Below are 12769 nucleotides of genomic sequence, written 5' to 3' on the forward strand. Positions count from 1 at the left end.
TTAATAGTTTTTAGCAAAAAAAAATACAGAATGCAGTAAACAGTATGCTGTAGGCCTATACTGTGCATATGCAGTAAACATAACTTTACTGTTCACATACTATTTACAAACTACACGCATACTAAATGTATTCCTGCTTGTACAGTATAGTCAGTCAAGTCACCTTGCACTTTATACAATACAGATTGTGTCAAAGCTCTGTGCAGGTGGTTGATAATGTTGGAGGACAATAGTAAACAGTCCATTTTTTAGTTTAAGTCGTTTTCATTGTTGATTCATTGATGTCATCATCCACTCAGTTAACTTTGCAAATAGTGTCTGTGCAATCAGCCGAAAATATTGCCAGAAATAAAGTGTCCCCAACTAAGCAAGACAAAGGCGACAGTGCAAGGAACAAAACTCCCATTGTTTGTAGTATAGTATACAGTTTATATGTATATATACACCAGAAGTAGTGTATTAGTAAGCTAACATACTGTATATTTACTGTATGTGTAAAGTCACAGCTGAAGACAGACACCTGACCACCTGTGCTTTGAATCAGGGTTTCTGCTTGTCACAAACAGACCATAAGTTTACAGATTTTTTTTATAAGGGTGGAAAACCTTTCGTGTATAGAACGACCACACAGATTTTATGGAAGAGATTCCTGAAGCACCCAAGATGCAGCCTGTCAGAAAATGTTACTGACTATCATTATATCATGCTAAAAGATTAAAAATAATCACATTACACATTCCCGTTTGCCCTCACGAAAGAAGAAAACAGCTTCAACAGCTGCGAGGTCATGTACCTCGTCAGACCTAATTTGACATGATTTGTCTTAAAATGGTGCGGTGACCGCTTAAAAACACTAAAGTGACAGTATCACTACAGTTAAAGATGAACACTCTCTTCTTTTCTCCAAAACTTGTGTCCTAAAGCTTTGCCCCCCCCTGCCCAAATGAATATAAATAAAGCAAAAAAAGACAATCAAAAGTGACAGAGAACACATTTACTAATGTTACTAAGCATTTTTTATTACCAACAAATCTTTTAATTGAAAGAAATTGTCATATTTCTCGATATATCTGTTCAAGTCAATGCAGCCTTTGTAAGTGTAAGTGGCGTACTTAAAACATAAAATATATTTCCCAGTCCTGAACTTTTTAACAATATAAGTATATACATATTACCATTGTGTATGATAAACAATAGATGCTTTTTTTTTGCAGATCTTATGGTCAGTTCACATGCTTTTCTCCACCTTTGCTTGACCCTTTGGTCAGTATATGATGAATTCCTGACTTTCTGAACAAAACGCTGAACTGGAGCCAACGCTTCTTGCTGTTTCAGAAACCTGTCAAGTAACGTATCGTCCATAACTTATTTCCTTGCCTATGTAATTATTTGCAGAAAAGTTATTAATGATAAAATCTCTCAGAGTTCTTCAAATTAAAATAATCTTTGGGGTTGCCGGGCCTATAGCAGTGGATGTCCAAGCATCCCTGACAGGATGTGAGAAACAGAACTCAAGTTACACAGCCACTAATATCTGATCAGCATAAAAAAATTACACTGCTATTTCTGAATTGTATTGTCTTAAACCCTGTTTATAATGAGAGTGAGAAACATGAAACACAATAAAACTATAACAGTCCCCATTATAATTTCACGAAGTTGTCTACACCGCAAACCGCTTTCCTGCAATGTAAACGTGTTGGCAAAATCCTCAGATTCCAAGATCGTTTGAACACAATCAAATGTGTTAAAAAGACTAAACATTAGCAGTGATTTTTCGAGTGTGTTTTGTTTGAGTTGTTTTACTCTGTTACAGTTACATGGCTCACCCCAAAAATGAAAATTATGTCATTATTTACTCATTCTTGGTCATTCCAAACCCATAAGACTCTAAAAAGGAGAAATTTTATAGCACAATGTTCGAACTGTTGAAAGTGAAGGCTGTGACCGCATCTGTCAAGCAGGATTTTCACATCAAAAAATGTCAGTCTGTTTTCCTCCACACAAAGACTTGAAATACATGTCATAGTGGCTAATTTTATTGTCTTTCATGATGCTTTTTGAAGTTTGTCAGCCCCTAGTGGCCATTCACATTCATTGTATAAGTAAAGAACAGTGTGAATGTGTGAAATACACATGGTAATGTGGCCCTGCAATTGTTACCGGGTCGCTAGATTTTTTGCCCTTTTCACACTGCCAGTGATTACCCGGAATATGTGCGAATCAATCCCGGGACGTGTTTTGCATTCACACAGAAGGCGACCCGGCAATGTTCCGGCAATTTTCTGGGGTCCAGCGTGGCAGTGTGAAAGGGGCCTTTAACAGACTCAATTATGATGCTTTTTGATGTTTGTCCAGCCCCTAGTGGCCATTCACTTTCACTATATAGTAAAGAACAGAGTGAACATTCTTCAAAACGTCTTCTTTCCAGGATTAGTTTAGTTAACGAAATTTAAAATTGAAATCATAAAAACCATTTGCATTACTTGAAATAAAATATAAAACTCAGCTACTTGCCAAGCAACATTTCTCATTTTAATTTAGTTTATAAATATATAAACTAACAAAATAAACTAATAAATAAAACTTGTCATTTTTGTAGTTATATAAAGTTTTAAGTATTTTGTGTTTGCTACTGGTTTAATGAGAAAGTTAAATCAAGTAATCTCCATGGATCTTTTCTGAGAAGTTCCAGTGGTAGAGATTGACTTGAAACAGAAATGGGATTCATTTCAACCCTTTCTATTTCCGGATGGATAACACAAATGTAATACAGGACTTATACCATTAGGAATTGGTATGCCAGACCTGAATGTGGGTGTGTAGGACTTTGACTGTCACCTGAAAAAGGAAAGCTATTTCAGAGGCAGAGCAAGTATTTACATTTTGATTAAAGATTACAAAGACAAACTGTTTTTTTTTTTTTTTTTCTATAAAATAACATGCACTGAAGAATTCTAATGCAATAAGACCAGGAACATGTTTTAAGAATGTAAAATAGAGTCAATTTAGATTTCATGTTGACTTTAAAGTCTAGCGCGTTTTCTCCATTTTTTGTTGGTGAATAGAGATTCTGAAGAATATTCATTTATTGTTATTATTAGTTTGCTTAATACAATAAAAAACATTAATGGAATTTATGAATGCTTTTGTATTTATTTATAAAATTATCATAACTGAATAACTATGTACTTCATTTATTTATAAGATTACTAAGAGCTAACTAACAAAAGAGTAAAAAATTTTTTTAAAACATATATATACAGGGTGCTTCTCAATAACTTAGAATGTCATGAAAAAGTTCATTTATTTCAGTAATTCAACTCAACTGTGAAACTCGGGTATTAAATAAATGCATGCACACAGACTGAAGTAGGTTTAAGTCTTTGGTTTCTTTTCATTGTGATGATTTTGGCTCACATTTAATAAAAACCCACCTATTCACTATCTCAACAAATTACAATATGGTGACATGCCAATCAGCTAATCAACTCAAACACCTGCAAAGGTTTCCTGAGCCTTCAAAATGGTCCTCCTCAGTTTGGTTTCACTAGGATACACAATCATGGGGAAGACTGCTGATCTGACAGTTGTCCAGAAGACCAGCATTGACACCCTTCACAAGGAGCGTAAGCCACAAACATTCATTGCCAAAGATGCTGGCTGTTCACAGAGTGCTGTATCCAAGCATGTTAACAGAAAGTTGAGTGGAAGGAAAAGTGTGGAAGAAAAGAGATGCACAACCAACCGAGAGAACCGCAGCCTTGTTAAATAACCATGTTGTTGGTGTGCTTGACTGTCCAGCAAACTTACCAGACCTGAACCCCAGAGAGAATCTCTGGGGTATTGTCAAGAGGGAAATGAGAAACAAGAGACCAAACAATGCAGATGAGCTGAAGGCCACTGTCAAAGAAACCTGGCTTTCCATACCACCTCAGCAGTGCCACAAACTGAATCACCTCCACACAGTAATTAAAACAAAAGGAGCCCCCTACCAAGTATTGAAGATATTTAATGAACCTACTTTCCAGAAGGCCACAATTCAGTAAAAAATGTTTTTTTTTTTTTTTTTATTGTGGTCTTATGAATTATTCTAATTTGTTGAGATAGTGAAAAGGTGGGTTTTTGTTAAATGTGAGCCTAAATCATCAAAAATCATCACAAAAGAACCAAAGACTTAAACTACTTCAGTCTGTGTGCACTGATTTATTTAAATACACGAGTTTTTCACAATTTTGAGTTGAATTACTGAAATAAATGAACTTTTTTTACTTTTTTCACGACATTCGAAACATTGAGAAGCACCTGTATATATATATATTAGTTTAATGATATATATATATATATACACACACAAGCCACCATACTGTATACTACTTATAATAGTTATTTATAAAAAAGAATTGCTTATAAAACATATAAACTATATGTTAACAAATGTGTTATAAATTTTGACGTAATTTAAGTGTAATCCTAAAAACCATAATACTAAACTATTTATTTTTTCTTTGTAAATCAGTATTTGTCCTCATTTAACCCATACCATGTTGATAATATATTCTAGCGGCTCAAAATCTGGGCTGTTAACAGACAAGTTATGGGTTTAAACAACCCACAAGGGTTGATCCATAAACTATTACCAATGTGCCCCTTGAGCAAACGCTTAACCCCAGGTTACTCCGTAAGTGTCATATAAATCACTTTGTCAGCTAAATGACAGAGTAGCTAGTTTATAACAAACAAAACAATGATTGATCACGAAACACTTACTGGAATTCATGCTGCTATGTTTTGAAAAAATGATGTCATCTGCATGAATCTTCATGAAGCAAACAACCCCCAACACAATCGTTCTAAAGTGATCTCTTATAAACATCTGTGGTGTATGTGAATGATCGTCCGTGTCGTGACTGCATGCAGATCGCCATGACTCAGCAGAAAACATCTCCGAAGAGCATTACCTTCACATTGGTGGTGTTTTTACAGTACATTCTGTAAGGAGATGTCCCAGGAAGCTCCGGTCCAAAATGAGATGAAAACATCTGGTTTTTGGTTAGCGCTCGTAAAGCTGATCCAACTGAATCCAGATCAGCGTTCCCAAGCTGGACTTGTCCTATGTGATTTTAATCCAAGGCAGGAAGCTTGGGTCAATTAATCGGTCAGGGGCACACTGTGTCTTTAGGGATTTGAAAACAACAAAAGGAAACCCGAACTTTACATTCTTGTTTACGTTAATTAGTTTTTTGCAAACCAACCATCATGTTTTAATTATGACTATCATACACTCTTAAAGTAAAAGTTCTTTATTGGCATCAGTGGTTCCATCAAGAACTTCCTTCCATTCCAAATAAGGTTCTTTATAGTGGAAAGAGGTTCTTTAGATTTTGAAAATGCTCTTCACACAAAGAAATAAATGGTTCTTTTAAGTACTGTTCACTGAAAGGTTCTTTGATGAACCAAAAATGGTTCTTCTATTTGGAACTATTCATGGCAGGGCACTGAGTGCGTTTTGGAGGGATTGATATTGAAATATCACTATTATACATTTCTACACAGTCTCTACATCAAAAAGCATCTTCCTTTTCCATGTACGTTCTGACGGACCACATCAAGCGCATTGCTCTCCCTCAGGGTTTTTAACATGTTTATTTCCATTGTGATAAAATTATCCTCCATTAGTCCTTCTCTCAGGGTCAATGCGGTCTTGGTGATGCTTTATTTATTTTTGTCTTTTGAGACTGAGAGGGTCACAATACCGCAACCGTTTGCCTGGCACTGGATCTTCTCCCAGTGGATTTAAAACCCAATGGCTAGGGAGGAAAATCCTGTGTTTGATAAACTTTCCAGCTCTCTTGAGTCCACACTGTTGAGTGCTCCACAAAAGGAAGCACAGAGGACACATCAGAGCCGCAAAATTGGTCCTCGTAAACACCCTTCTGAATCTTGAAATGACAAATGGGACTCTTAAACCAACCATCATGTTTTCATTATGACTATCATACACTTAAAAAAAAGTAGTTGTTTTTTCTGGTATCTGTGTTTCCATGAAGAACCTTTAACATCCATGGAACCTTTTCCATTCCACAAAAGTAGTAAAAAATTTACTTTTAAAATGTCCACATTAAGAAAAAAAAAAAAAAAAAAACTGCAAAGTTGGAATTTTTCACTGAAAGTTTCTTTGGGGGAACAAAAATTGTTCTTCTGTGCATTGCTGCAAAAAGAGCTTCTGTGCTTTGAGGGGTCAATCCAACATTTTGCAATATGCAATATTAATCTGAAATCCCAATTCTCTTTCCTTTGCTCAACAGTTAGAAAGCTACATCCATCAGAAGACAGGGATGGTGGCATTTTCAAGCTGATGCAGTCCATAAACCAGTAACGGCCACTATGCTGGAGATCGGCAACCAACCTGCTCACCCAAAACCGCAGAGCAAACCAGGAAACTCAATGTTGTTGAAGCCAAGGTAATCTCATTCTGCATGAAAGAAATGCATGAATGCATACAGAATATTAAGCAGCATAACTGTTTCTGTTGATAATTATAAGAAATGTTTCTAGAGCTGTAAATTAGCATATTAGAATGATTTCTGAAGGATCATGTGACACTGAAGACTGGCTCATGTGACACTTTAAACACTGAAGTTGTTTAAAATTTTAATTATACTGTATATCACATTATTACTGTTTTTACTGCATATGTTTATTTGGGGTCCAAAAGTCTAAAGACCACAATGAATAAACCTGGAAAATAAACCTGGAAAGTTGTTACATGCTTCAAAATATGAAACATAGAATTGTTATGGTAATGATTTTTCACAAATCAAATGTAGTGACTGTCAGATTTTCTTTCTTCCATTGAAGCTCAAGAACATCTAAAATCATTCTGGAAAACATCATTCGTAGTTGCTTTAATTTTCATTTAAACAAAATTAAAAAATTATATTCATGTTTTTATTTAAAATGCTGTGCTGATTATATAATTTGAAATAAAAATTGCACATTTTAAAGCAAATAAAAAAGTTTCAGACTTTAGGACCCCACTGTATCATGTCATATAAAAAGTAATATATATGATAGTTTTCTGTAATCTCCCATTCTTCATTTTATTGAATTCCATTTGAGTTATGAACCAGACATCAAGAATTGCAATTCAGTTATTAGAGAATTCATTGTCAACAAACAAACTGGAGAAGGAACTCTTAACACAGATTTCAGAAATCTCCAAACTTCAGGACAAGAACAGGTAAAACGTTTGAATGAATCTTTGTTTATTTCTTACATTTCGTTCTGCTTCAGATGCAGTCTACATGGTAGTGTTTCGTCTGGTAACATAAAATGTACTTTTTATGTTAACATCAGCAGAAAATTGTCAAACCAATTATTTAATGTGACTGTATCAACCTAAACATTACAAAACATCTTGATTATTTGTCATAGAAAGCAATGAGATAATCATATTCTTCAGCATGCATTGTATAGCTTTATTCTCCTACTACATGGCAACAGTTCTCTCATTTTTGTGTCCATTTTATTTCTCGCATGATATTATATGAGAAACATCAGACAAAATGATGCTTGAGTGAGTCATAACTGAGAACTGCATTATGTAATTGTGCTCATTACAACTCTGAACAACTGCTGAGCAAAAAGCTCTGTGCAAGTCATTTTTAAGGGTCAGATCGTGTCCACAACTGTACATTCACACAGTGTACAGCAACTCTTGTCTCTCTTGTCGTTCTCAAAGCGATATTTTCCCATACTTGGCCAGTCAGAGAGCACAGCAGGGGTAAAGGTTTTGTAAAGGGAAATAATCAGCAACCTAATTGATTGTTTGTAATGTTTAATAACTACGGAGTAAGCACAGCACACAAAGCAGACCCCAGGCAAGTTTCCTTTGCACATTTACAAAGCTGGACAAAGGGTTTCCCAGAAAGCTTTGTACTTGGCTCTCGCTAGATTAAACAGATAACGCTTGTTGTCATTCAACTTTGACGACCAGTTGAACTGTGCTGCTTGTGATGTTTTGGTAGCTGCATTGGGGCATCAGACGTAATTATAATGGACCACTACTTTACAGACAATTCAATTCTTCATGTTTTCCGTATGAGTGAGAACAGAGAGTTTTCGACCTTTCCAAGGCGACTTACAACTTCATAATTGCTCCCAGAATTGATGCGGGTTTAGAGAGGGTCAGCTTCATAGTGTAATAGCAGCAAACAATTGCTCAGCATTGTGTACACATTACAAACTCTGGCAAGGGACTTCAGCAGTCCATGCCAATCGATTGTGTGAAAAATATTTGTGTAATCAATCATGAGCAATTTATAAACATATGCATCAAGAACCACTGGCAACCAAAGCATGTTTAATGACTATCTACAGTAATTTAACAAAGTAAGCCTCCAGTTACATGGCTCGATGGAGTTTTGATTTGCTTTCCAGTTATTTTCGGCCTCAAACCCTCAGGTGGTGTTATTTTTTATCACTCACACACACACACACACACACACACACAGACACACACACTCGCTCACTAAATCACATATAGACTGAAGCCGGCAGGATTTTGCGGAGTTCCTCAGAAACTCATTTTTGTAGCAGTGGCTCATTGTTGTGCGAATGTAAATTGTTTTTGATAGCAGGCGAGACTGATTCAGTGCTATGTCCTCTGGTCAGGGGTTGGATTGATTTTTAGTAGTAGGTAGGCGACTGCCTTGGTCCCTCAAAAGCCAAGGGCCCCCTAAAATGGTTTTCATTTAGGAGATGCGCATTAAGCGCGGACACGCGAGCGGTTGCTGTTTACGGTGTTTATGCACGACAATCGTCTGCGCGTCCGAGTTGAACGTGCTTCTTGTGTATCCAGCTTGTAGCAAAATAAATTTTTATGCATCTAAAGCTGACTTCCGCACGAGCGCGAGGTCCCTCTTTCCCAGCGCGCGCACACTTCTCTCTCTGCGTTCAGCGCGCGGCTGAAAGGAGCTTAGCTTTCAGTTAAAACACTGATGTGTTGCTTCTCTAATTTTACATATAAGTATAGCTGAAATCACAGCACAGCTATTGTCTTCAAGCTATTCTTTAGCCTATTTGATTTTTATCAGACGACGGCACGATTATATATTTTTGTGCAGATTAACTTCTCGGAAGGGAGAGCTAGTCTTAATGGGTCGCGTTTCAGTCACTATTTCATATTCAGCCGTTGTCTGACAACAAACAGTCAAATGTATCAATGAAAACAGTTTTTGAGAATTTAGCTGCATCAAAATACAGTATGTGGCACAGAGAGGCAAACAAATGTAATAATAAATAATAAATGTACATTTTGCATGTTCAGAAGTGAGCTGCCCTGTCATGCGAAAATGCAAACAGGTTTGTGTAAAGTGCTCAGTGCAAAGAAAGAGAAGTAATAGGAAGCTATATTTCTGTTTTTTTTTTTTTTTTTGTTCATGTGTCTAATAGACATTAACAAGTTCTTTGAAAAACATCTATGACCTATGAAACATGTCTACTCTTCATGCTCTGTTAACTGGTTTCACTAATAATAAACATTTATTGCATAAATTAATTTTTGCATTACAAAAATGCCTTAAAAGAAAGTGTTACAGGTGTGCATATTGACACAGAACAATGAGTTTTAAGATATGTCAGAGCAAGATATTTTCAGTTGAGACAGCTCAAACATGCATTTTAGTCTGGGACTAGCTTAAGCCTTGTCTGTGAAACCATGGGGAAAATATTCATTTAAGGTACATTTAGAACAGATAAAAATGTGCAATTAAGTTGCGATTATTCACAAGTTAACTCATGACAATCATGCCATTAATTGTGATTATATATTTTAATTGATTGACAGCCCTAAGTTAAAATGACTAAAATAAAATGTAGGCTTACGCTGGTAACTCACATTTTCATTTTACCTGATAAAGTACCATTTATGAGCTGAGCTGTTTTGTTTAGAGCTGTTACCGGGGAAACCACTATATTTCTGACTCCAAAAGCACCTCCTACTGGCAGAGAATGAATGTGCAGTTTTCAATAATCCAGTCTGCAGTTTTTGTTCAGACCAATGCGAATATTCACTCACATAAATCTGTTTTAAATAATATAATAATTTATACTTCTGACTCATCCCAGAAATATAAAGTTTCAGTTGTGAGGTTTATCATTTTTATAATTTATTTTGTTTTATGTTAAAACTAAAAAAAACGGTAAATCAATTGCTATTTCGTGGTCTACAACATGAAATAATAAAAAGTATCTGCTAAATGAATAAATGTAAATTAAAGAATCCCATTAGAACATGTACATAAAAAATGTAGAAACATTGGACACAACAATCTGGGCACCATTGTGCAGCAGCAAGCATCACAACAAAAAAGGACCTCGAGGGTTGATCTAGGTAAATGTGTGCAAATGTATAGGGCCCCATTCCTATATTTGCCTGGGGCCCCCAATTCACTAAATCCGCCCCTGCCTCTGATCCATTCCAGACACCGAATCATGGACCTACATGTATAGCGCTGATGGAAATACTTTAAGAAAATATAATTTCCTAAAGGCCCAGAGTTCAGATTTATTTCACATGACACAGTAACCCGCTAGACAGTAGCAATCAAACAGCTTTAGTAACAATTTGATTAGAATCCCGCTCAGAGTAGAGTGAGTAGGACCGAGGTTACATTTGGTGCCGTGACCCAGATGGGAGTGAGGTTTAGGGGGGTGAGTGTAACTGTCATAGGCCAGTAAGAGCTGTGCATGTAAACCTTACTCCCCTGGTCTCAAGAGGTTCTCTAGCGATTGATGCTGGAGGCTGCAGTTTTTAGCCTCTTTGTTAGAGTGCCCGCCTCCCACGCCGGAGACCGCAGTTCGAATCCTGTTCGGAATGGGGCGAGTAGGACCGGTTACCCGGTTGACATCATATATGTTGGTATGATGCTTATATCGGTGGTACTTTATGTAAGCTGTACATGCTGTATGCTCAAAAAGTTGTTGTTAAGAAACTGCAGACTTAGGGGTGTTTACACAACACCATTTTCAACTAAATAACAGAAAACATTTTTGCATTTTGGCTGTTCATTTTCACGACAACGGCAAACAATTAAAAATGAGTTTCAAAGTGCACATTTTTGTAAACAATACAATATCCGCCTTTGTGTAAACTACGAAAACATGAATCTGTGAAAGTGGTGACGTCATGTGCGTGCGTATTATGTATTAAGTCTAAAGGTATGTGTGCAGGTGCGTAGTGTTTCTTTACAAAGTGATATCGCCAACTACTGGCCTGGCATGCATAATACAGCATTTTTAGTTGTTTTTACAACAACTAAATATTTTTTTTTCAATTGTTTTGACAATTGTTTTCTGTCTGCTTTCAAAAAAAAAATGTTTGTAATAAAATCATTGTTGTGTAATCGTACCCTTAATTACATCTTCAGATTTATAGGATATTCTGGCTGATTGCTTGGTAGTACTGGGTGGTTGCTTGGGATTACTAGATGATTGCTAGGGTGTTCATTCTGTGTGGTTGCCAGGGTATTTTCGAGCAGTTGGTAGGGTGTTCTGGCTTATTGCTAGTGTTATGGGTGGTTGTTAGGGACTTCTAGGTGGTTACTGGGGTATTCTAACCTGTAGCTAGGGTGTTCTGGGCAGTCACTACTTGCTAGGGTATTCTGACCTGTTGCTAGGCTTTTCTGGGCAGTTGCTGACATCTTAAAAGTAATAGCACACTTCTTCTCAAAAGGCAAATGTTTTGTGGTTGAATTCATGTCTAGTACAAGGGGTAAGGGATGGGTTAAGAGCCAAAGTTTAATACTTGGGTCTAAATGTTTCAAATAAACCCCTGTAGGTTGCAAAATGCCACTATCCATCCTATTGTAGTCCCAAGTCCCAAGGTAGAGGCTCAAGGTTTCCATTTGGTATTCATTTCTGCTCTATCTAGGAATTTCTCAGAAACATCTGGAGATGCTTTGAAAAAGTTTCTTTTCGACTCAAACTATTAGTAGAAGTTTTTAAAGAATGCATTATACATTGCTTCCACCAGTCATTTGGAGAGTAAAGTCTTAGTCCTGGAGTCGAAGCAGAGGACAGAGCTGGAGGACATGAGGGAGGAGAAGGAGCGGCTGCAGGACCTGGTGAAGAGACAGACAGTTGCCATTACGGCTCTGGAGAGACAGCTGAGAGCTGCCAGTAGCAACAACTCAGCCTTACAGACACAACATCAGCAGCTCATGAAGTCTGTACACACACTTATCGGCATGGTGTCTTCTGGGACAGGTAAGAATACACACCTTTAAATGAATAGTTCACCCAAAAATGAAAATTTGCTCAAAATGTACTCACCCTCAGGCCATCTAAGATGTAGTGTCTTCATAAGCAGGGGCGTCGGACTGGGGGTAAAGCCAGTACTGATTACCAGGGCCCCAAAGGAAGAGAGGGCCCTTGAAAAGTCTGGAATATATTTAATTTTGCCTGGATATTTTCGGGGGGGGGGATCTTGTGCAACGCCCCTGTTCATAAGAACAGATTTGGATAAGTTTAACATTACAACACTTGCTTACCAATGGAACCCCTGCAGTGAATGGGTGCCGTCAGAATGAGAGTTCAAACAGCTGATAAAAACATCACAATAATCCACACCACTCCAATCCATCAGTTAACATCTAGTGAAGTGAAAAGCTGCATGTTTGTAAGAAATAAACCCATCATTTTAACTAGGCATTTTAACTTTAAACTGTTGCTTCTGGCCATAATTCATAATACCATTTCTTCCATT

General features: G+C 36.9%; 1 pseudogene; it reads left to right on the top strand.

Moving 5' to 3' along the window:
• Nucleotides 1-12769, top strand: part of LOC109045476 — a 35416-nt pseudogene that overhangs the window by 16073 nt on the left and 6574 nt on the right.

This window comes from Cyprinus carpio, chromosome A6 (assembly GCF_018340385.1).
Source record: "Cyprinus carpio isolate SPL01 chromosome A6, ASM1834038v1, whole genome shotgun sequence".
Lineage (NCBI taxonomy): Eukaryota > Metazoa > Chordata > Actinopteri > Cypriniformes > Cyprinidae > Cyprinus > Cyprinus carpio.